The sequence below is a fragment of the Vipera berus genome (assembly GCF_964194415.1).
Source record: "Vipera berus genome assembly, chromosome: 1".
NCBI lineage: Eukaryota > Metazoa > Chordata > Lepidosauria > Squamata > Viperidae > Vipera > Vipera berus.
This window is the reverse complement of record NC_138202.1, coordinates 95,742,824-95,767,220: the sequence shown is the minus strand read 5'-3', so window position 1 is coordinate 95,767,220 and position 24,397 is coordinate 95,742,824. Positions and strand designations below refer to the sequence as shown.

General features: G+C 38.7%; 1 protein-coding gene across 4 annotated transcripts in view; it reads right to left on the bottom strand.

The window, feature by feature from the left end:
- HIPK3 (homeodomain interacting protein kinase 3) overlaps nucleotides 1-24,397 on the bottom strand; it is an 88,156-nt gene that overhangs the window by 53,087 nt on the left and 10,672 nt on the right. The window contains exon 1 of one of the 4 annotated variants that reach the window (XM_081321631.1): nucleotides 15,294-15,767. The exons of 1 other annotated variant lie outside the window; for it this stretch is intronic. The gene's annotated coding sequence lies outside the window, so the exon portion shown is untranslated. 2 more of the 4 variants (XM_081321633.1, XM_081321632.1) reach the window with 2 other exon arrangements.

The following is a 24,397-nucleotide window of genomic DNA, read 5'->3' as shown; positions in this document are numbered from 1 at the left end:
ATATAAACAACATACCTATCTTCTAATCTCATGGGTAACAACAGATCCAATGTAGTTTGCCAAAATGTCTCAAATGGAATGACATTATCTTAAGGCAGCATTTCTAAACCTTAGAAACTTTTAAGTTGTGTGGACTTCAACTCCCAGAATTCCCTAGCCAGCATGTCCACACAGCTTAAGGTTCCCAAAATTGAGAAACACTACCATAAGGCTTCAAGCTCTGTCAAAATTGATGGGTGGATGAGAGAGTCAACTAATTAAATTTCTGAGTTATTTCTTTAATCCCTACATTGACTTGAATCAAACCTAAATTAAATTTCTGAATAGGGAACATCGATTTCTAATATTACAGTAGCACAACAATATAGAAACCATATTCAACTACAAAGCAAGAGCTGTTCTTCAAGAAATGTTATTATTATAGGCAAAAGCCAGCCTGGAACAACCACTTCATATGGAATTTATGTTAACATAGGACCCAGATTGTTGGGAGCAATAAGCTGACTTTGTAATAATGCCGCTGGGGGGGAGCGAAAGCCCTAATAAGCAGGCATATACATAGAATGAAGGCTATTGCTAAGCACATTCATTTGTGCTTAGATTGTAAGCCGCCCTGAGTCTTCGGAGAAGGGCGGGATATAAATGGGATTTTAAAAAAAAACATCACATAAGCTTTTACCACCATGGCTGAAAATAGAATATTAGCTTAGTAGACGTAGAACAGCCCATGCAACACACATAGCTCCGAGTAGTGATCATCTTGCTATTGCTATGACTATAAAAGGACATATAAAATATTTACTCGTAATTCCATATCTTCCACCTAATGCCTGTTCAACATATTAAGCTATTTTCCTACCAATCATAGTCAAATGTGGTCCAAACATGGAACTGATAACCACCTTAAGATCACTGCTTCGCTTTTCAGGCTATAGTGATGCAGTCACGTTAACAATTAACCAGGAGTTCCTGGGCTGCTCAACTAGAGAGAAATGGAGCTGTATATTGACAAATGATACCATACATTTTCTGCTTAAGTAAACCAAAACTGATAATCTGAACTATTAGAAGAGAATTAGAAAATATAGCCCATAATTTAACTATAAATATACCAAATATGGTTATAGAATATACAAATAGTTGTGAACTTTAGAACTAAACTATACCTTGGAAATTCTCCTTGCTTACCCTCCAGCTGCTAAATACTGATTTAAAATCACTTTAACTTTTGCATTATTAACGTTATACGCCTTAGTTAAATTCTGAAATGGAAGACAGAAGTTCCTCCATGTAATAGTGGAACAAGTATGAGGGTTAAATGAAAAGTAATATATCTACCTCAATAACTTTAGTTTAAATAGGAACAGTTTAATAAATGAAACAGGAAAACAATCCTTGAAATGAGCATACCTCGTTCCCTAATTTACTTCTCCACATAATCACCACCATTTGCTACCTACATACATTCTTTCAAAAATGAATTAAGTGTCTTAAAAGTCATCACAAAAGAACTCTACACTTTACATGTTCAACCATGTCCTCATATCTTTTCCACCTATGCCACTTTGAAGCAATTAAGCAAATTCAGAAGCACAAGAATGAATTGTTGCTGCAACATGAGAATGCTAAGTTCACATCTCATAAGCCACCCAAGATGCAATTATGAATGTGGATCACACCATCTTATTCCATCCGCCATGCAGTCCAGACATGATGCCATGTGACTTTTACTTTTTCCCCAACCTGAAGGAATACCTTTGTGGACATTTCTGGTTCAAAGGAAGAGGTGGAGAGGACTGTCAAGACTTGGATAAAGAGACAAAGGATGGAGTTCTTTCATGACAACTGTAAGAAATTTGTCCATCATTGGCAAAAAGTAGAATGGTGATGATTATGTGGAGAAATAAATACGGTACAGAGAACAAACGAGCTCATTTCAAAGATTATTTTCTTGTTTCATTCACTAAAATATTCCTATTTAAATTAAAGTTATGATGCTGGAGCTATTACTTTTAGTTCAATAGTTTACCATCTGAACCTTCAACCTTCCAAATTATGACATCCAAATATGATTTAAACACTGCTTTGAGGGCTGTGAAATATTTTGAATGTGATATGAAAGATGCGTTTCAAAGTAATATGGAATGGTAAACCCAATACTATTGCAACTCATTAAGAAGCCATGTTTGTTTCCAAGGCTGCATGGCTACTGTGGAAGTCTACTCCTTCATACTAGCAAACTATAATTAAAAAACACTGTGCTATCATTTGGGATATTCTAGGGGCCATCAAGCAAAAATTAATTTTGCTTCTTTGTAATTCCCCAAGCTTCTAAAAAGCCAAAACCACAGGGGGAAAACCCCACAATGTTTAAATCATATCACTTATCTGCATATTAAATCGCCATTGCAAATTTATGCATTTACACACTAATTTACAATACTTTTATCCTTTTTGTGGTTGCTTTACCTTAGATATGAGCTCCAAGCACATGACCCAGAAGTTATCCAAGATTGTTTTTTTTTTCCCTTTAAGCAGAACAGTCTGGTGACATTAATTTGACTACTGCCAACTGATTCCCACTCATAATATATTACATTACTTTCCTTAAAGGTTAATAAGTTTTCTCTTCTTCCAAAAATAATAGTTGATTATGTGAACTAATGCAATTTAGGCAAAATTATTAAAGTAGTGTTGCTTCACTACTGATATTTATATAAGCTGACTGAAGCTTAGTATCTTTTTGCTAGTCACGTTCAACAATAAAACAGTTCAATTTGACTAGCAATGTGATGGACCAAAGAATTAAAATATTAAAAATTGGAGGGATGTGCTTGAATGTTTTAGGAAAAGAATAATAGGAAGAAAATCATAATTTTTGCCTCTTTTAGCCTTTAAATCATTATTTCGGGGGGGGGGGGAATACTGTTTTCCCAATCTTGGTATCTTTAATATATAGTTGTTTTAAAGTGAGCATAAACCATACATGCACTACTCAAAAATGGAATTGCCTGCAACAAATTTTTCAAGTACACAAAATACTCACTACCCATCATCCATATTTATTTGCCACACAATACAAAACATAAAAGAGTACAGATAGTCAAGCCAAGATAAATAAAAGGTTTGAAGTTTGATACAAGCTGCTGCTGCTTAAGATAAATACTGTAGGAAACATAGTTTTTTCTTGCACCTAGAGGCAATGTAATAGATCTTTTCTTATATTCTAAAGATCATAGGGTGAGCAACTTTATGCAGTCAGAAGCCATGCATTGAGGGGGGAAGGGGGAACATCCTTTGAGGGACATCCTTGTTTTGGGAGGAACTAAAATCCACCTTTCCAGAGGTGTCTTTGGGAGTTCTAGGAATGCAAAATAGAGAAATGATAAGCCTAGCAGATTTTATTTTCATTATTACTTTCATTAAAGCACAGTGAAAATCAGAGGGGAAAATTATGTATTTTTACAACATGATCTTGAGTGACTATTGTGCACTGACAAAATATTTAGCGGCTGCCTAACGCGCTAGTCTTCTTTCTAGTTAACTTTTTTTTTACTTCTAAAAGATAGTATAACATTTAAAAAAATTAATATTTGAAAGTATAATAGATATAACAGCTATTGTATAAAGCTATTACAGACAATAAATCTAGCTGGAGATATAAATAACTGAGAGAAAATGGAGGGAACTCAAAAAAAGCTTTTAAAAGCATTTTCCTAGTTCATTACTTTTCTAAATCATATCTTCCATGTTTTGAAACTTAATCTGTTAAATTCATATAGCAAAGGCCTAGCATAACAAATTACATAAGCTAATTATGTGATGTAGGAAGAAATACTTCCTTTTGTAATTAACTTCATTGCATAACCCTACAAAATCTTCCATATCTCCGCACTATAATTCATTTTCTACATCTAATAATAATAATAATAATAATAATAATAATAATAATAATAATAATAATAATAATAATAATAAGTTGGAAGGGACCTTGGAGGTCATCTAGTCCAACCCCCTGCTCAGGCAGGAAACCCTATACCATTTCAGGCAAATGGCTGTCCAGTCTCTTCTTAAAAACTTTCAGTGTTGGAGGATTCACCGCTTCTGGAGGCAGGTTGTTCCACTGGTTAATTGTTCTAACTGTCAGGAAGTTTCTCCTTAGTTCTAGGTTGCTTCTCTCCTTGATAAGTTTCCATTCGTTGCTTCTTGTCCTGCTTTCAGGTGCTTTGGAGAATAGCTTGACTCCCTCTTCTTTGTGGCGGCCCCTGAGATATTGGAACACTGCTATCATGTCACCCCTCACCCTTCTCTTCATTAAACTACACATACCCAATTCCAGCAACCGTTCCCTATATGTTTTAGCCTCCAGTCCCCCAATCATCTTTGTTGCTCTTCTCTGAACTCTTTCTAGAGTCTCAACATCTTTTTTACATCGTGGTGACCAAAACTGGATGCAGTATTCCAGGTGTGGCCTTACCAAGGCATTGTAAAGTGGTATTAGTACTTCACGTGATCTTGATTCTATCCCTCTGTTAATGCAACCTAGCACTGTGTTGGCTTTTTTGGCAGCTGCAGCACACTGCTGGCTCATATTTAAGTGATTGTCTACTAGGACTCCAAGATCCCTCTCACAGTTACTACTATCGAGCAAGGCACCACCTACACTATACCTGTGCATTTGATTTTTCCTGCCTAAATGTAGAACCTTACTTTTTTCACCATTGAATTCATTTTGTTAGATAGCGCCCAGTGTTCGAGTCTGTCCAGATCCTCCTGTATTTTAAGCCTATCTTCTGGAGTATTGTCTATTCCTGCCAGCTTGGTGTCGTCTGCAAATTTGATGAGTTCCCCATCTATCCCCTCATCGAAATCGTTAATGAAGATACTGAAGAGCACTGGGCCCAGAACAGAGCCCTGGGGCACCCCACTACACACTTTTAGAGACCGAGTGCCCAAACTGCAACCCAAAACCCACTTATGTATCAGCGGGTGCCAGGTGGGTGTGGCTCTTTGGTTGGGCATGGCCCACTGGGTGGGCATGGCTGCAATGGTAACAGCAGACTGGGTGGGACTAAAAAGTTTAATCAATCAATTCCAACTTTGTGAGATCTTTTTTTCCCCACGAGAAGTTGAAATTGGTTGATTGAACCTTTTTTTTTCCTTGTACACGGAGGCGGAGGCCTAAAGCGAAAAGGTGTTAGAAAACCCAGCTGAAGGCTTAAGTCTGGGTAGAAGCTTTACAGAAAGAAATTAAAAAACAAAATAAGGTACAATTTTCCTGACCAAGAGAGCTACAGTATTAAGGTTCTTATACTATTTCACCCAATTTCTTCTTTTCTCCATCTCAAATAATGTCCCTTCCCCCATAAAAAAACACTGTTGTTTTACACAAAAGTTTTGACAGCAGGAGCCCCAAACTGGATCTTTCACTCACAAACAATTACACATTGCTCCATTATCCCCAGGATATGTCCAAATTATTCCCTTGGGGATAATTAACCAATTTCTGCACCACTGTTATAAACATTAGAACACTGTATCTCTTGTCACTGTGGGTTTTCCATCACTTGAAATTTTCAAGCAAAAGTTGATCTGGAATGATATTAGGATTCCTGCCCTAGGTAGCAAGTTGGCTTAGCAGATCTCAATTTATAAGGCAGATGACTCTCAAAAGTAACAAAAAAGCCATTACATAATACACACTTCACTTTTACATGGGGAAAAAAACCCTATTACATAGGACGATTCAAATTTGTGTTTGGAATGGAATAGGCCTATTGTTTCTTAGCAGTATATTTATAGATATCCAGTGAAAGAGCACAAAGTAGAGAATGATTTTAATCTCTTTTAAATCAAGGCATATTTATTTTTTATTTATTAAATGTACATGCTGCCCACCTGTTGTACAACTTTGAGTGATATATAAATTGGTAAAGTATCTCAAAAGCTCAAACTAAAGAGCTAGGGAAGAGTAGTTTTTGTCTGAAATAGTGGAGGGCTACTACTATTTGAGTCAACAAGAGAGATCTAAATAAATAAATAGCCTGCCTGTGCACAAGGTAACCTGAGAGACCACATATTTTTATACTCAAATATCTTTGCCTAAGAATTGATATTTTACATTTCTTTCTTCCTGTCAAATTCACATACGTATTCTCTGGTCTGCAAGTTTTTGACATGCTGCAATTGAAACCAAGCAAAACTGATACACAAACTGAAACTATGCATGATGACAACATGTCCAAGTTTAAATACAGACTACCTCAATCACTTATTAAGGCAATGGGAGGTCAGAGGAAAAGTGCGTAGTGGCAATAGAATATACCAACAGCTAAAGAATGCCCCACAGCCAAATTCAGAGACAGATAAACTTAAATCGGGAAACATCTGTGTAGTTTGCAAAAAGTTGCAAGGAGGAGAAGAACAGGAACCCGAGGGTTCAATTCCCTTGTCATCACACAGGCAATCTCTCTACTCTGAAAAACAGATCCCCATTGCCATATAGCTGTGATTTTAGTACATGTAGGGATCTAGTGAAACTGTATATTGTAGTACATTCCAATAGATGAGTTTTCATTCAGAGCATTCCAAATGCTGCACATTCTGCTAGCTTAAAAACTGTCAGCAAGTGATGCAAGCACTGACAGAGAGATATTTGCCTCTTTCTGTCTTTTTTCCTGAGAGAGGGTTTTATTTTCCTTCAATCTCTTCCACCTAATTATGAGCAATGAGAGGAAGTATATACTGTAGAAGTAAATGGAAGGGAATAAAATGAGAACAGCTCTAATTTGGTGTGTGGACCTGTTCAATTTTATCTAATCTTCATCAATACTCATTTTAGTTTGTCTCCTTTTAACATTAGAAGAGCCATCCTGAAAAAACTAGCCGCGGGATAACCCAACGTTAGGTTTTCCGCCTCTTAATATCAAATCTTACCCACTGGGAAAGTCAACCAATCCTATGCCCATCCACTGTCTCAAATGGGAGGGGAAAGGGCAGCAATCTGGAGAACAGAAAGAGCAGTGTTCCTAGACAGCAAAGGCCAAGGCCATAACATCATGGCTATAGATCCACCCATGTTGATGTAAGTGTAGCCATGGCAACTTTCAATAAAATTCCCACCTACATTGGCTGTACTACAAGTAGGTTGCTATGTTTTTGTTTCCAGGCACCTTTTTTTCCTCCTCCCTTCCCAAGGCCTAAGTAGATATTACATGAGAACTGAGTACGTGTGTGCCCAGATGGAATTAAAAGAAAAACAGTCACAAAAGAACAGCAGTAGAAGCAGGGAAACAGTATAAGTTGAGAAGTTGCTTAACTCTTTTCCCTCTGTTTCTTCTGTTTGATATTTCCCCACTGTTTACACAATAAAGAGAACTTGGAGGAACAATTCCAAATGGAAAAATAACTGAAGAAAAAAGAGTTAAATAGTCCTCCTGCAATGTTTTTTTAACTTCCAATGGCAATGTGTCATCTGTTGTCTATGTACTGTCGGGATACTGTTAGACATGCCTCTTGTATAATGCTTTGTTTGGCTTTTATAGAATTCTCCAATCCAGAGAAGGATTTTGAGAAACAAAGCAAAACAGGGATCCATGTTCTGATATATGTATGCCTATGCTTAAACACAGCAAAGGCTTGTCTACAAAACAACCAAACCAGCATTAACGTATTGCATCCTCAGCAGATTCAGGGAGAAACTTTTTAACAGTTTGTTGATAAGAGCTGTTATCAGGCTCTTAAAATATATTCAGAATCAAGCTTTCCTAAATAAACCTAACCCAGGAATGATTCAGACATGGTCCCACCTCACTTTTTCTGCTGCAATATCCTGAAAACTTCATTAATGTGTCACTGAAATTACCAAATGGTGGTGTGATTTCTGATTTTCACTTTAAAATCAATGGAAAAACTGTATGCAAGTCTTCATTTTTTAAAAATGTGCATAACCAAAGTAAAAGATAACTTAAGCCAACATTCAAACATCTCTTAAAACTGAGCTGTCTTTCTTCCACTTTATGACATCATCCCTATAATCCTAGCCATTCTTCTTCCCTCCCCCACAAGAACGTTAGAGTTGCTGCTCCCAACTCCTTAACGGTTGCCTATTCTGTCTTAATCTATTAAAGAGACATTTTTGGAGCAAAGCAGAAGATATAGCTTGTTAACGTGTTTTTTTCTACCGATGAGTAAGAAAAACAAGATTCTTCAGAAACAACTCTAGTTTAGGCGTGCTATTCATGCCTCCACTTTTGCTTCAGGGTAAAAGTACCGGTAGTTCAAGGCATGCTAAAGCGCATACATTCCAACCAATTCATGCAGAAGAACATGTCACCAACTCATATACCAATACACAAAAATGTCTACTACATTTTTGGCAAGCCAACAATCAGAAGGAAGGTATTTACATAAACGTCTGTTGTAGATTTATGAAAATAAACAAACTAGAATAGGCATGTCTAAACTACTGTGCCATAAGCACATTCTACTAATAATACAACTGTTTAAAGCATTATATTCAGGATCAAATCAAATTGGATCAGATACTAATCTTCCGGGACTACCCAATTTTTAAAATTACTTTTTAAAACGTTCAGCCATTCTTCTATTAGATACTTGATTTCTTTGAAACATATTACAACTTTTGTATTTGCATCTTTGGCACAGAACCTACACTTCTAGCAGTTGAAAACATCTGCCTAATTTTTTTTCCACTTTATCTTGCCCAAAGGCATATATTACGTAGGTTAAATAATCAGAACAAACTGTTACTATTACGACAGCATTTTACAGTGCTTCTGAACATGGAGAGACAAATAAAGATGATCAGGTAAAGTTATAATCCTATATTAACTGCAACATGATGTAAAAGCACTGAAACACATGTGATATTTACAGCGGAACATGTGATCTTTTGTCAAAAGGCCTGTTTTCACTGCCACACACTGATACAATGCTGTCAAGCCACAATGAAGAGGTTTCTTCTATTAACTACTTATTGACTCAATGCTGATATGACAGGGTCTCAAAGATATATTTTTCCTTCCACAAACAACTCAGTCTTAAGTCTTTTGACAGCTTTGTAGTAAAAATTGATTTGGCAATTTTCATTATGATGAGGACACAAACCTTATTTCAGTTTGGCAGACATGACAGTAAAGGGCTACCAATCACTGCAATTTTCCAGAAGCTCAATAAGTAAACTAAAAAGCTTGTACATTTGCCTGTAATACTCCTACTATATTGATTCTAATACAAAGATAGGAAATATTTCATATTCAAGATCAGACTCTTACTGCAGCCGGTTTTACATCTATTTTGATTATGGAAAAAATACGTAATTACAATTATGCAAACTACTGTCAGCCAAAATACCTTATTTCATTCCAAAAAATACAAATTCATGCTTTTAACACAATACTCTTTAAATGTGGAATCTATAAAATCAAAAATAAGATTGTATAATTGTCATAGAAAATGTTAACTGTATTTTAAGATAAAAAATCATTCTAAAACCCAATCTACAAATGATCCCCAAGTTCTGAAAGTCAAATGTTTATAAAACTAAGCTAAACATTTGATGCTTGAGCATAATGAGTTAATGTTATTTTAAATTACATCAACCAGAATCACAATGACAAACTATTGAAGAATAACAATAATACTTGGGGAAAGTATTTTTTAAAAATTTTACATGATTTCTAAACTGATCCAATCATACTACTCCGGATAGTTTGCAGTAATTAAAAAAATAAAACTATTATAATAAAAGACTAAAACCTGGAATTAAGGAGAAACTTCCTGGCAGTGAGGACAATTAACCAGTGGAACAGCTTGCCTCCAGAAATCATGGGTGCTCCATCACTGGAGAGTTTTAAGAGGCTAGACACTCACTTGTCTGAGATGGTATAGGTCAGGTGTAGGCAACCTCGGCTCTTTTATGACTCATGGACTTCAACTCCCAGAATTCCTGAGTCAGCTGCTGACTCAGGAATTCTGGAAGTTGAAGTCCATGAGTCATAAAAGAGCCGAGGTTGCCTACCCCTGGTATAGGTCCTCCTGCTTGAACATGGGGCTGGACTAGAAGATTCCAAGGTCTCTTCCAGCTTCTATTCTATTCTACTAAAAATTAATAAATACAGCCAGTAAAAGCAGCAATATCCATAACTAAAGATGGAAAAGCCTAAACAGAACTGCCTGGATTATCTCCTAATATCAGGGATAATCTTTACCTTAGGAGGTAGATATCCACATTGCAGAAGAAAAAAAATGCACATTTAAAAAAAACACCACAGAACAAGCATAATGACTATAGCATGAATATACACTCTATTGGTTTTTGTAATATAAATAGTTATCGGTTGAATCCATAGAGCACACTAAGCCAAAGTCAATACTTTTCTAAGTAAGGCATGAAAGGCAGCTGGGTGACTTTGGGTCAGTCACTCTCTCTCCGCCCAACCCACCTGAGAGGGTTGTTGTAGAGAAAAATAGCAGGAGGAAGTATTGCATACGTTTGCTGCCTTATAAAAATAATAAAAGTAGGATAAAAATGTTAATAAACTAATTTCTGGCAAATAACTGTTTTGGCCATCCTGACAGATAAACCCCTTGGTTATGGGAATGTAATATGTCTTTAACAAGGCATAAATAAGGAATTCTACTGTATATACATGGGCTGGCCAGCAGGCTAATACATTTGACTATCTTGTTTACAATGCTGATTTAATAGAATAACAGAGTTGGAAAGGATCTTGGAGATCTTCTAGTCCAACCCCCTGCTCAAGAAGGAAACTCTACCATTTCAGACAAATGGTTGTCGAATCTCTTCTTAGAAACTTCCAGTGTTGGAGCTCCCACAACTTCTGGAGGCAAGTTGTTCCATTGATTAATTGTTCTAATCTGTTAAGAAATTTCTCTGTAGTTCTAGATTGGTTCTCTCCTTAATTAGTTTCCATCCACTGCTTCCTGCTTTCAGATGCTTTGGAGAATAGCTTGACCCCCCTCTTGATTTGCAAAGATTTAATAAGTAACAAGTATCTTAGCAGATAGTAATGTCCTGGATGTGAAAGATTAGATAAGGTAGGTAACTTAGAGCCTTTGGTCAACAACTACGTTTTTGAGAAAGGAAGTTCTCCGTGAAAGCACAGGGATGAGAGCAGTGGTGGGATTCAGCCGGTTCGCACCACTTCAGCAGAATCGGTAGCTTTTTTGTTGCCCAGGCCTAGAATGGACTTCCGGAATCAGCATCTACACAGAGAACTGGTTGTTCACGTATTTGAATCCCTCCACTGGATGAGAGGTCCCTAAATTACAAACCTGAACCTAACACATGAAAGGGACACTAAGAAAAGGAAATTTTCATTGTAAGCAATGGATTACACAACCTTTCATCCTTTCTCTTTCTTCAGACTACTTGATTTTTAAGAAACCACAAAGGAAAGATGTATGCAATAATTGTATTTTACCTCTCTGTCAGTCCTTACTTCTCTAACATGCTGATAATTTCATCAGATACATAATCTTGTTCTGGAATAAAGAAAGTACTAGACAAACTTTTTTCTTGATATTGCTATATATAGATGCAAGCTTTTCCACAAAACATGTGATTTTCATAACTAGACAATTGGAATGATGTCAAAAATTGAAAGTGAATGATTGCATGGTTTTGCTCTACTTGTGTATTTTTTTTAAAATGCAAGTCATAGTGAAAATAAAATACTATTTAACTTAGTTATCCTAAAATTCATGCTACTATCTATATATTTTGTGCCAAAATGGTCACCCTGTAAACATGGTGTAATCTCTACTTTTGTGTGTTAACAGCCTTTGAAAAATATTGATGTACATGAATGCTTCAGACTTTCCTTGCTTATATGAACATTGCTGTTTCATGTCAATTGCTATCAGTGTGTTAGAAGATATATTTCATGACATAAAAGTCTTTAAAGTACTAACAATATGTGTTTTTCACTTGAAAAAAAAATCCTTATCTTGATAAGTTTTAAAAATAAAAACTAGTTGCAATTAATTACCTATTACTTGGAAATAAGCTCCATTAAACTCAATGGGACTTCTGATAAATGAATTATCCTAAAATAACTATTTATGCCATCTGGCTAAGACAAAACTTGCCAGATTATAACTGGTTTCCAACAGCCATAATGTAGACTGTCTGCTTTGACCTTTTCTGTGCATCTAACCTTTTAGTTTGTACTGTATAGTTTAATGCAACATGTGGACCACTTCTTTGGCTTAAACAAGCCATAGTTAAAATGACTGATGATTTAACACAAAAGCTATATTTCTTATCTACAATACAGATTATGGACAAATCCATATATACTTATATTACAAAACTTTATTATATCAAAGATAAAAGTTTAATAAATAACCAATGGAATATTTTCTCCCATAGAATTTTTTTATTAAAGAATCAAACTACTTCACAAATCAATTCTTCACATGATTCTGCTTGGGCTTTAGGAAAATTGTGAAGGCCTACCTGTTCTGTCTTGCATAAGAGGTGGTGGTGGTGTTGTAATTGAAGGTGGGGTTCACAGTCACATGGTCTTTGTGTTTGTTTTATTTTTTGCCCTTTTTATTTTGTTATGCATTTGGAAAGGTTGAATCATTATTTTCATTTTTCTATAAATTGACTTTATTAGCCACTGAGAGCCTTCAGGAATGGGCAGCAAAATGAGTGAATGAATAAATAAAGCCCTGACCTGATTACATGCTACTTAATCTATGTTCTTGATGACACATTTATTAAAATTAGCCTCTTAGCAATTCTATAGTGATATCATAGCTTAATTCTTCTTTAATACTATTCCATTGTAAAATATCTCCAAGTTTTTAAATTTAGCATTAACCTGTACATGATATAAAAACCACCATAGCAACCTTTAGAGCTAGTGAATTGTATTAACTGCAGTTATATTCAGTTTCCTAGTTGCTATACATGGGGGAAGTTGAGCAAGTGTTTTGTAAATTGCCTTCTAAGGTAAGAATATAAAAAGAGTAAGCTTTAATTTAACTTCCAAATACAGCATTCCAACAGACTAATTCATATAAAAAGCCAATAAAAGAAAATAACCAAATAAGACAGCTAAGATTACTGTCCTTTTTAAAAAATATGATGTTAATGCCACCAAAAAAAGAGCCAATGATTTCAAGTAGCTTTTATACAGCACTTAGTGCGTAGTTATGGCTTAATATAAGTGCATTTACAAAATTAGCTACATGCATATCCAAGTATCTGGTTTCACAAGGCACATGCGAATAAGACACCAATACTGCTGGCCAAGAGAATTCAATGTTTAGAATATCACACACACACACACACACACACACACACTGTCTCAATTAAATTCAGATAAGTATATCTTTAGATGAAAAATAACTTTCATTACCTCAGCATAATATTCTTCCTAAATATGTTACAAGTCATCAGTGGGGATAGCAACTGCTTTAAAAATAAAGCTGCTTTATCACAAGCACTTTCTGACACAGAAAATCATAAAATAATCACTTGCTTAATAAAAAAACGACTAAAATTAAAAACACAACCCAAATAAGACTTGATGTTTGCAGCCAACTATTATATAACCAACTTGGTTATAATAAAAGCCTACAACTCCAAATATTCAACAATTCTCACCAGGTTTTTTTTTTGTTTGCTTGTTTAGTTACGGTGGAAAAAGATTTCTAAAGGAAGATGCGATCTCTAAATTCAACATTGAAAAGACCCCCCTCTTAAGGTCTAAGTAAGGTAAGGTTACATTTAACACCGACTCTTAAAGCCCAACTCGCTTTGAACGATTGCCACTCTGACGTGATTACAACCCTCCACCTACCATTCTGACTTAAGACCGTTCCCTCGGCATGAAAATAGTCGTGACTTTCCCCCAAACCATTGTTGCTAGTTACCTCCGAGTCCCGAAGCGAGGCAAGAAATAATTCCTGGTAACAAGAGTAGACCCGCGACCACGCCTTCCTGCTGCTCTAACAAGTTGCCAGAGGAGCAGCCGTGTCACATTTCTTCTTTCAGACGCAGCGATCCTAACGATTTTAGCCTGTTTGGCCAGCGTAAAAACTAAGCGAGCGAAACGGCACGAAAGGGTGAAGGGGGTGGGGGGGGGGGGCAGAGACAGGCGCACGCACGAAAGGGAAATTTCTAGTTCCCAAATTTAAAAAAAAAAGGGGGGGGAGAAAAAAAAACCACAAAAAACAAACCCCTGCACAGAAAGCGAGAACGGAAGCAATGCGAGAAACCAGCCGAGCTATTTATATAGTAAACTAGGCGCTCTCGTCTACTTTACGCTCTGTAAATAATGGTGTGTTGTTTTTGTTTTTTTAAAAAAAAGGGGGGGGGGAAGAGAGATTTTTTTTAAAAAATAGTCTTTTGCCCACAAGTGGCCAAAAAAAAAGGTGTGGTTTTTTTTTAAAAGGGGGGGGGAAGAGAGATTTTTTTAAAAAATAGTCTTTTGCCCACAAGTGGCCAAAAAAAAAAGGGGGGGCACCTTCGTTCAGACCTCGATGCTGTCGGGAAGAAGGGAAAATTGGCAACTAAGGCAAAGTTTTTTTTTTTTTCCAAAAAGTATCGTCGCGGAGCCCTCTTCCCCCAGGATCGAGGCACGGAGTTGAGTTGGCACCCGGCTCCGCGCTCTCATCTCTTTCCTAAGCTTAAACCCCGGCGGCGATTTAAGAGCCGAGCAATCCAGGTCTCCGGGGTGACCTAAAAAACCATCCTCCTGCGCTCGCCCTTTCCTTCCACACCCACCTGCTGAAGGGCAGTTTTTGCTCTCTCTGCCTCTCTTCTCTCTGGGAAAAACACCAAGCCCCGATCCCCGACTTTGCTCTAAACCAGGGGTCGGCAACCTCGGCTCTTTTATGACTCGTGGACTTCAACTCCCAGAATTCCTGAGCCAGCATAGCTGGCTCAGGAATTCTGGGAGTTGAAGTCCACGAGTCATAAAAGAGCCGAGGTTGCCGACCCCTGCTCTAAACCAAATCCCCCTCTACAGGGGGACAGCTCCATTTCGAGCGCGCTGGGCCGCCAAAAGGAGCAAAGCAAACAAAAAAAAAACAACCCCAGGAAGAGCTAGAAGTTGAGGGGCAGGGGAGCAAATTACCTCAGCCGCGTTCCCACACCCACCACTTTCCACCCCGAAGATCAGCGGTGGGTAGGATAAGCCCAGAGGCTTCGTCCTTCCCGTCCCCCCTCCCGGGGAAGAAAAGAAAAACCCAGCCCGCCTCGCTCGCTCGCTCGCTCTCGCCGGCTCTTTTACCTTCACAGATCAGGCAGCGCCGGACTCCCCGCAGCCGCCGCCACCGCCGCCGCCTCAGCCCTCGGCATGACCGGAGAGCTACTACAAGGAGGCGCCTCCCAGGCCCGACTCAACCCCGGGCTGCTGTTGCTGCTGTTGCTTCTGGTGCTGCTGCCGCTGCTGCTGCTGCCGCCGCCTCCTCAGCCGCTGCCATCTTGTCCTGGCGGCTGTGAGGAAAGCGCCCCACCTCAGCCCGCTCAGCTCCCCGGGCCTTTGCCTCATCTTCCCGGGGAGGGATCCAGCCTGCCGCCGCCGCCGCCACTTCCTTTGCTGCCACCGCCCACTTCGGCGGCTCTTCTCTTCCCGCTTCTTTGGCGGCGAGGCCTGCGGGAACGAGCGCAGCTGGCTCCTCAGTCCGTAGCCCTGAGCCGCCCCCTCGGCTCTCGGGGCTGCGAAGCCCGGGCAGCTTCCTCAACGCCGCTCCGACGTGTCTCAGTTCCGTTTCCAGCCTGCGGGGAATCTCCCGGGGAGCGCCAGCGGCCCGCCCTTTTCCGCAGCTGTAGCGCCCCCGACTGGTTACCGGCCGCCTCCTAACCTGGATGTCGCCATCCGAAACCCGCCGACTTCTCTCTGGGTGAGCATCTTTTTTGCCCTCGCTTGTGCCCTACGACTCTGGCAGAAGAGCCCGACGAACTGGCGTCGAGGGAAGGAAAGAGGAAGAAAGAAAGAAATCGCCCTTCCTTGCCGAGCACCGAGACCCGACCTTCAGGCGGGACGAGCAAAGGGGATTTAGGATTGCAGCCAAAAAGCCAAGTCCACTTAACGGCTAGAGGCGGATTTGCAAGTAGGTAGATCTCTGAAAGGGCTCAAAGCTGTTTTCGCTTCAGTCTGATTGTAATAAGTAGCCTGCTTCTCGTTTGCTTGAGAAACATTTTTAATAATTAAACTTTAATCAGCAATTTGTTTTGCGACTAGAGTTTCCTCTCCTCCTTTGCACGGAGTATCCACATGAAAAGGAAGCCTTTGTCTATTTCTGGTCATGATGACCAACTGACCAAAAGTACTGGATAATGATGCTCCAAAAACAAATACAATGATGGCCCCACCTGTTCTTTTCATAGGTTGTATGTGCACAATGTTGTTGTTAGCTGCGAAGTCGTGTCCGGCCCATCGCGACCCTATGGACAACGGTCCTCCAAGGCCTTCCTGTCCTCTACCATCTTCTGGAGTCCATTTAGGCTCACGCCTACTGCTTCAGTGACTCCAGCCAGCCACCTCATTCTCTGTCCTCCCCTTCTTCTCTTGACTTCAATCTTTCCCAGCATTAGGCTCTTCTCCAGGGAGTCCTTCCTTCTCATAAGGTAGCCAAAGTATTTGAGTTTTAGCTTCAGGATCTGGCCTTCTAAAGAGCAGTCAGGGTTGATCTCCTCTAGGACTGACCGGTTTGATCACCTTGCAGTCCAAGGGACTCGCAGGAGTCTTCTCCAGCACCACAGTTCAAAGGCCTCAATTCTTTGGCGCTCAGCCTTTCTTATGGTCCAACTTTCACAGCCATACATTGCAACTGGGAAGTCCATAGCCTTGACTATACACACTTTTGTTGACAGGGTGATATCTCTGCTTTTTAGTGTGCTGTCTAGATTTGCCATGGCTTTCCTCCCAAGGAGCAAGCGTCTTTTAATTTCTTGGCTACAGTCCCCATCTGCAGTGATCTTGGAGCCCAGGAAAATAAAATCTGTCACTACCTCCATTTCTTCCCCATCTATGTGCCAGGAATTGAGAGGACCGGATGCCATGATCTTGGTTTTTTTTAATGTTGTTTCAACCCAAGTTTTGCACTCTCCTTCTTCACCCGCAACAAGAGGCTCTTTAGTTCTTCTTCACTTTCTGCCATTAGAGTGGTATCATTTGCATATCTTAGGTTGTTGATATTTCTTCCGGCAATCTTAATTCCAACTTTTAATTCATCTAGCCCTGCCTTTCTCATGATGTGCTCTGCATATAAGTTAAATAGGCAGGGCGACAATATACAGCCTTGCCGGACTCCTTTCCCAATTTTGAACCAATCAGTGGTTCCGTGTCCAGTTCTCACTGTTGCTTCTTGGCCCGCATATAGGTTTCTCAAGAGACAAATAAGATGGTCTGGTACGCCCATCTCTTTAAGAACTTGCCACAGTTTTTTATGATCCACACAATCAAAGGCTTTAGCATAGTCAATGAAGCAGAAGTACATGTTTTTCTGGAACTCTCTAGCTTTCTCCATGATCCAGCGTATGTTGGCAATTTGATCTCTAGTTCCTCTGCCTCTTCGAAATCCTGCCTGTACTTCTGGTAGTTCTCGTTCCACATACTGCTGGAGTCTAGCTTGTAGGATTTTAAGCATAACTTTACTAGCATGTGAAATGAGTGCAATGGTGCAATAGTTTGAACATTCTTTGGCACTGCCTTTCTTTGGAATTGGAATGTAAACTGATCTTTTCCAATCCTGTGGCCACTGTTGAGTTTTCCAAATTTGCTGGCAAATTGAGTAGCACTTTTACTGCATCGTCTTTTAAGATTTTGAATAGCTCAACTGGAATAATGTCACCTCCACTAGCTTTGTTGTTGCTCAGTTTTTCTAAGGCCCACTTCACTTCACATTCTAGGATGTCTGGCTTGAGGTCAGTGACCACCTCATTGTGATTATCAGGGACGTTAAGCTCATTCTTGTATAGTTCTTCTGTGTAATTTTGCCACCTCTTCTTAATCTCTTCTGCCTCTGTTAGTTCCCTGCCATTTTGGTCCTTTATCATGCCCATTTTTGCATGAAACGTTCCTTTCATCTCTCCAATTTTCTTGAAAAGATCTCTGGTCCTCCCTATTCTATTGTTTTCTTCTATTTCTTGCACTGTTCATTTAAGAAGGCATTCTTATCTCTTCTAGCTATTCTCTGGAATTCTGCATTCAATTGGGCGTATCTTTCTTTTTCTCCCTTGCCTTTCGCTTCCCTCCTTTCCTCAGCTATTTGCAAAGCTTCCTCAGACAGCCATTTTGCTTTCTTGCATTTCTTTTTCTTTGGGATGGTTTTGGTTGCTACCTGTTCTACAATGTTGCGAACCTCTGTCCATAGTTCTTCAGGCACTCTATCTATCAGATCTAATTCCTTATATCTATTTGTCACCTCTACTATATATTCATCAGGGATATGATCTAGTTCATACCTGAGTGGCCTAGTGCTTTTCCCTACTTTCTTCAGTTTAAGCCTAAACTTTGCAAAGAGAAGCTCATGGTCTGAGCCACAGTCAGTTCCTGGTCTTGTTTTCACTGACTGTATAGAGCTTCTCCATCTTTGGCTGCAGAGCATATAGTCAATCTGATTTCTGTGTTGAACGTCTGGCGATGTCCATGTGTAGAGCCGTCTCTTGGGTTGTTGGAAAAGAGTGTTTGCTATGACCATCGTATTCTCTTGACAAAATTCTATCAGCCTGTGCCCTGCTTCATTTTGTACTCCAAGGCCAAACTTGCCTGTTATTCTGCTTATCTTTTGGCTTCCTACTTTAGCATTCCAATCCCCCATGATGATAAGGACATCATTTTTTAGTGTTAGTTCTATAAGGTGCTGTAGGGCTTCATAGAACCGGTCAATTTCATCCTCTTCAGCATTGGTGGTTGGGGCATAGACTTGGACTACTGTGATATTGAATGGTTTGCCTTGGATATGAACTGAGATCATTCTGTCATTTTGAGGATTGTATCCCAGTATTGCTTCTCCTACTCTTTTATTGACTATGAAGGCTACTCCATTTCTTCTGAGGGATTCTTGCCCGCAGTAGTATACCTGATGGTCACAATATATCCATCTAAAAAACTAAGCCCAAAGGGGTGTGGGGGGAGGGGTACTTTCAAATACACTTACTGCAATTTTTCTAGCTTTACCTTTCAGAGACCATCACTAAATTAACTACTTACATCTTAAATGCTTCCATTAATGATCATCCTGGAGAAATTGCACATTGGGCACAAACAAAAAAGAAGCATGGTTTAATAGCAACCACTTTCATTTCTCCAGAAAGCCACCATCAATAGTTGCCTAGATAATGATCGCTTGATCCTAGTTTGGAACCAGAGACTCATCACTTGATTTGTTAATTCCTCATAGACTTATGTTACATGCAGATTTATCTCTATGAAATATAGATGCAGAAGATGTTTAATGAGATACGGATCTAAGGGCCTCTTCCCAAGGTTACCGTAGCCACAAAGGACTTGGATTCATAAAATGTTTCTTCTTTATGCTGAATAATGAAAAAATGTTTTCAGAGATTATGACAATTTAATCTAAACATGATCCTTAGGAATATATACTATAGATCTCCCTAGAAGCAGCCTTTTAATTTTATATACTCTGAACTCTGGTTTCATCATGAAGCCATACAAGCTAAGAAGGCCATACTTGCTACATATCATAGATACAAATAAAATCTCCCTCACACTTCCTACTTGACAATAAATCTCAAGGGGGAAAAAATAAGCCCCTTCTAATAGCAAAAAACAGACACTGCCAAAGAAGCTTGGCAGCAACTGAAAAACTTAGGGAAAAGCAAAATATTTAGCTATTTTCTGGAGATCTGTTGTACAACCTTTGAACACTGAGCTGCCTAGTAATGAATGACACTTCTCAGCAGCCTCTTAGGAGACCTATTTACCTGAGCTATCTAGGGGTGAATGATGAGTGCACGGGCAATTTGGTATAAGCCAGATTCATCTATCAACTTGTAACTGGGGAATGTCCCAAGAGGGCATGGCATACTTCTTTATTTGTTCAAAAATCAAGCTGTTTGGAGGGCCCAAGTACTGACTCACTGTTTATTTACATTGATGAGTCAATTGAAATTCCTAAATATTGATTTAGGGCTATTATTATTTCCTTCTACAAGTAACATAACAAATTTCTCTCAGCAAATGATCAACTCCTAAGCTTCCTAATTATAATGGACAAAATCTATGCCAAAAATGTACTTTGACATTGTAAAACTGGCCAGGAATAACATTTATCAGACAAACAGGCGGACTTCATATCGGGGCCTAGTTTTCTATGTTCTGATGGAAATGTGTGCCTAGTCCCAAAAAGTTTATATATGTAGTATTTGTAAACTTTGAGCAGGCTTTTGACTCCAGTTTGTTTGTTTGTTTGTTTGTTTGTTTATTATTTTTGGGGGGGACTTATATGCCACCCTATCTCCCTAAGGACTCAGGGCGGCTAACAACAATAAAAATACAATAATACAAAAGTTAAAAAAAAGAATTAAACTAGCAGCCCCAATAATAAGTTAAAAACATTTTAAAAATCCCTGTCAGTCCAGGTCAGCCTGATGGAAAAGAAATGTTTTAAGGCCGCGGCGAAAGGACCGGAGATTCGGGGCCATCCGGAGCTCAAGGGGAAGTTGGTTCCACAGGGCTGGCGTTCCCACAAAGAAGGCCCTCCCCCTGGAGGTCGCCAGCCAACATTGTGTAGCTGACAGCACCCTGAGGAGGCCCTCCCTATGTGAGCGCACTGGGCGATGGGAAGTCGTTCCCGGCAGTAGACGGTCCTGCAAATATCCCAGGCCTAGGCCATGTAGGGCTTTAAAGGTAAGTACCAACACCTTAAATCTCACCCGGAGGGCAACCGGTAACCAATGCAGCTCACGCAGGAGGGGTGTAATATGGGAGTATCGGGATGCTCCCATCACTACCCACGCGACCGGTATTCCTGGCAAATACTATGTCAGAAGTTAAAGGTCTTCATCATCAATCAATGCTTGTTCACTTTCACAATTTTATGTAAATGCCAGTCTGAAAATGAAATTTAATGCAACATATTTATTTATTTTATTTAATTTTGCCACAATCTGACTCCACCTTGACCCTGGGTGGCTTATAATAAAACAAGATAGAATCATAAAATAAATGAGTAAGATAGAAAATCCAGTGTTGATCAGCTATTATATCAACTGTTCTAATCAATAGGCTACATCCTACTCCTTTAAGGTGTAATTTCAATATTAATTATATAATGGATGATTTAAATAAAAAGAAACATCTCCCAATTTAATAAATGATAAAATAGAAAATATAGTATAGTATAGTGATTCTATTGGAGATCTCAGCAGGATTAAAAAGAAACTTCAGTGCAACAGGACTTTTAGCGAGGACCCATTGTTAAAAATTAACTTTTTAAAAAACTGCAATTATAAATTTTGTAACCCCCTCTCCAAAAAAAAAACCCCTCAAGAAATGTTCTTAGAATATCAAAGGACAAATTATCCAGTCTAAATTTATAAGGTAATTGTCTGAGGCAGCCAGATTGTCCTAAGCTTGGCACTTTGCACTGAAGCTTTTGAAAACAAAGTGAAGACTAGAACCTGGATTATTATCTTTTACTATTAGTACAATAAGCTTAAAGGTAAGGTGGCTCAGTGGGTTAGGATGCTGAGCTTGTCGATCAGAAGATCAGCAGTTTGGCGGGTCGAATCCCGAGTGCCGCGTAGCAGAGTGAGTGCCTGTTACTCGTCCCAGCTTCTGCCAACCTAGCAGTTCGAAAGCATGTAAAAATGCAAGTAGAAAAATAGGGACCACTATGGTGGGAAGGTAACAGCGTTCCGTGCGCCTTTGGCGTCTAGTCATGCCGGCCACATGACCACGGAGATGTCCTCGGACAAGCGCTGGCTCTTCGGCTTTGAAACGGAGATGAGCACCGGCCCCTAGAGTTGGAAACAACTAGCACGCATGTGCGGGGGAACCTTTACTTTTACCTTTACAATAAGCTTCCAGTAACAAGATCTGGCTCTTCAACTGGACAATCTTCTTAGATAAAGAACATAGAAATTAAACTGTTAGTATGGATTCTCCTCTCAAGGCCAGATCAAGGATGATAATAAATATGGAGCATCAAACCAAATACAACAGCTTTTTTACTCTTATTTCACTAGAAATATTAACAAATGCTTTAAAAACAGCCAGTTTCTGTGTTTAGATCAACTTCAGATTTCTAAATTCTACAAGCCTTTATGCTCTCATTTTAATGTTTTATCTTTAGCCATCCTAGAAGGCAGCCTTACAAACTAAAGCCCTGCCTTCTAGTCTAGAGCTGAAATAATAGAAACTTTGGTCCTTGTCTTCATATATGGACCTTTTTATGTCTTAAGATAAATTAATACAGCTTCATATTCAGATTTCCATAGCCAAACTAATTCATTCTAGGTTCAAGATTGTATCAGCAAATGTAGGCACATATCAAGTAGTGGCCTGAAAAATATGGCAGCAATTCAGAATCATCTCATCTTACTTACTTCCACTATAGGAGAGTTCAATTGTACAGTAAAGAGCAAAGTAGTTTTCATAGATGTCAGTATATGAGTAGTCAGTTGTCTTTACACTACAGTGAACAAATAATTACTATAGACTCTGCCAATAAGAATAAAGACTCTAAATGATATATCAATCACTATAGCAACCACTGTAGTTATTACCAAAGAAAAGATTCCATTTCATCCAGTAAAAAGGCACAAGAATTCATATATTACACATTCAGACTCTCAAGATTCTAGAGTTAATAGATGAATACCAATCAAAGTCTTATACCTAAGAAACTACAAAATATGTATGCAAGAGAGCATTTAAAAATTGGATTTGGATTGATTCTGCTGAAGTCAGGTTAAGAAAATAACATACAAACTTTTCCTGGATGAGCGTAAAAACCTTATAGTACAGTATTCTTTTCTTTTCATTGTGGCTAACATAAGTACCCTAACTGCCACCATTAATGTTCCTCAGTCATATGCAAATATTCTAATTTACAAAAGAATTCATACACCCATTCTGTCAGTCAAGGCTTCTTACTTTACCAAACTTGGAGCACACAATCCATTTCTGTTGAAATTCCTCTAAGTGATATTGTTTATGACAGTCATATATGCATGCACATTGCCTCATATTTTCTGTTTTAAATCCTCCCCTTCTGTGCTGTTGTATAATACCCACTGATGGGAGTTTAAACTAAACAGTTACTTCTCCACTCATTCAGTGCATCCTTAAAAATAAGAGACTATAAGCTACCTTAGTTATAATAACAACACCAAAAAATGTGACATTTTTCCTGCTAAAAGTATGTGAGGACAATTTGCTAATCATGGTGTCTATTCCAGAATAGCAGACTTACTAAGCTTTTTACAGGCCCCAAGTGGAGAAAGTATAAAACAGAGAAGGTAGATCATCTTTAAGCATACCAGGAAGGATTGTGCCATCTGCACTCCTTTAAACTGCATAGTACTCCAGAAGCATGAATCCTTTTTGGAGAGAAGAGTCCATTAACTGCTGCGGAAAGCATGGCATTGCATCAATCTGCTTCTGTTATCCATAACCACTTCCTAGGACAACTACATCTTAAAAAGTATGCATACATTTTTATTCAATGGACCTTAATCTTGCTAAGCTGTTGCCCAGAGAAAGAGAGATACTCCAGTAAATAAGTTAGCCACCATAAAAATTCACATCAACTTAAGACAGTTCTGAAAAAAAAGTTTTAATCTATAAAGATCCCTTTGTTGTCCACATTCAGTTAAAACTACATACGTAACCAGTTTTCTACATGATTATTATGCTTTACTTTCTCAAGAAAGATAATGAGTAACCAAGTTCATGTTTGTACATTTATAGGCTGGCAGGAAGCTTGGTAAATATTCACTAAGTCAGAAAATAGCTCCTGAGGTGTGTTTTTCATCCGTTTGAACTGAAAATAAGCCACTGGAAGCAATTTGTTTCTTTATTTTTAAAAACAAAAACAATGGGGGGGGAAACTAACAGTCATAGTGTAACATTTACTGCTTCACAAGAAATTTCAAACTCCTTGAATTAACTTTTTAAAAATTTGTTTCTTTTCAGATAGGAAAACAAAAGTTGAGTGGATACTATACCCCAGTCTTACACTGTTGATATTGTTATAGCCAGGCCTCTGTAATATAAGCCAGCCGGAGCTTACAAATACCATTGTTAATGACTCCATTTTTGAGAGGGTAAGACTGAAAAATTAATAATGAAATGATAAAACATCATTCCCCATTTATGCCGTAACTCCTCCAGACAGAAGGAAAATATGCAAAACTTAC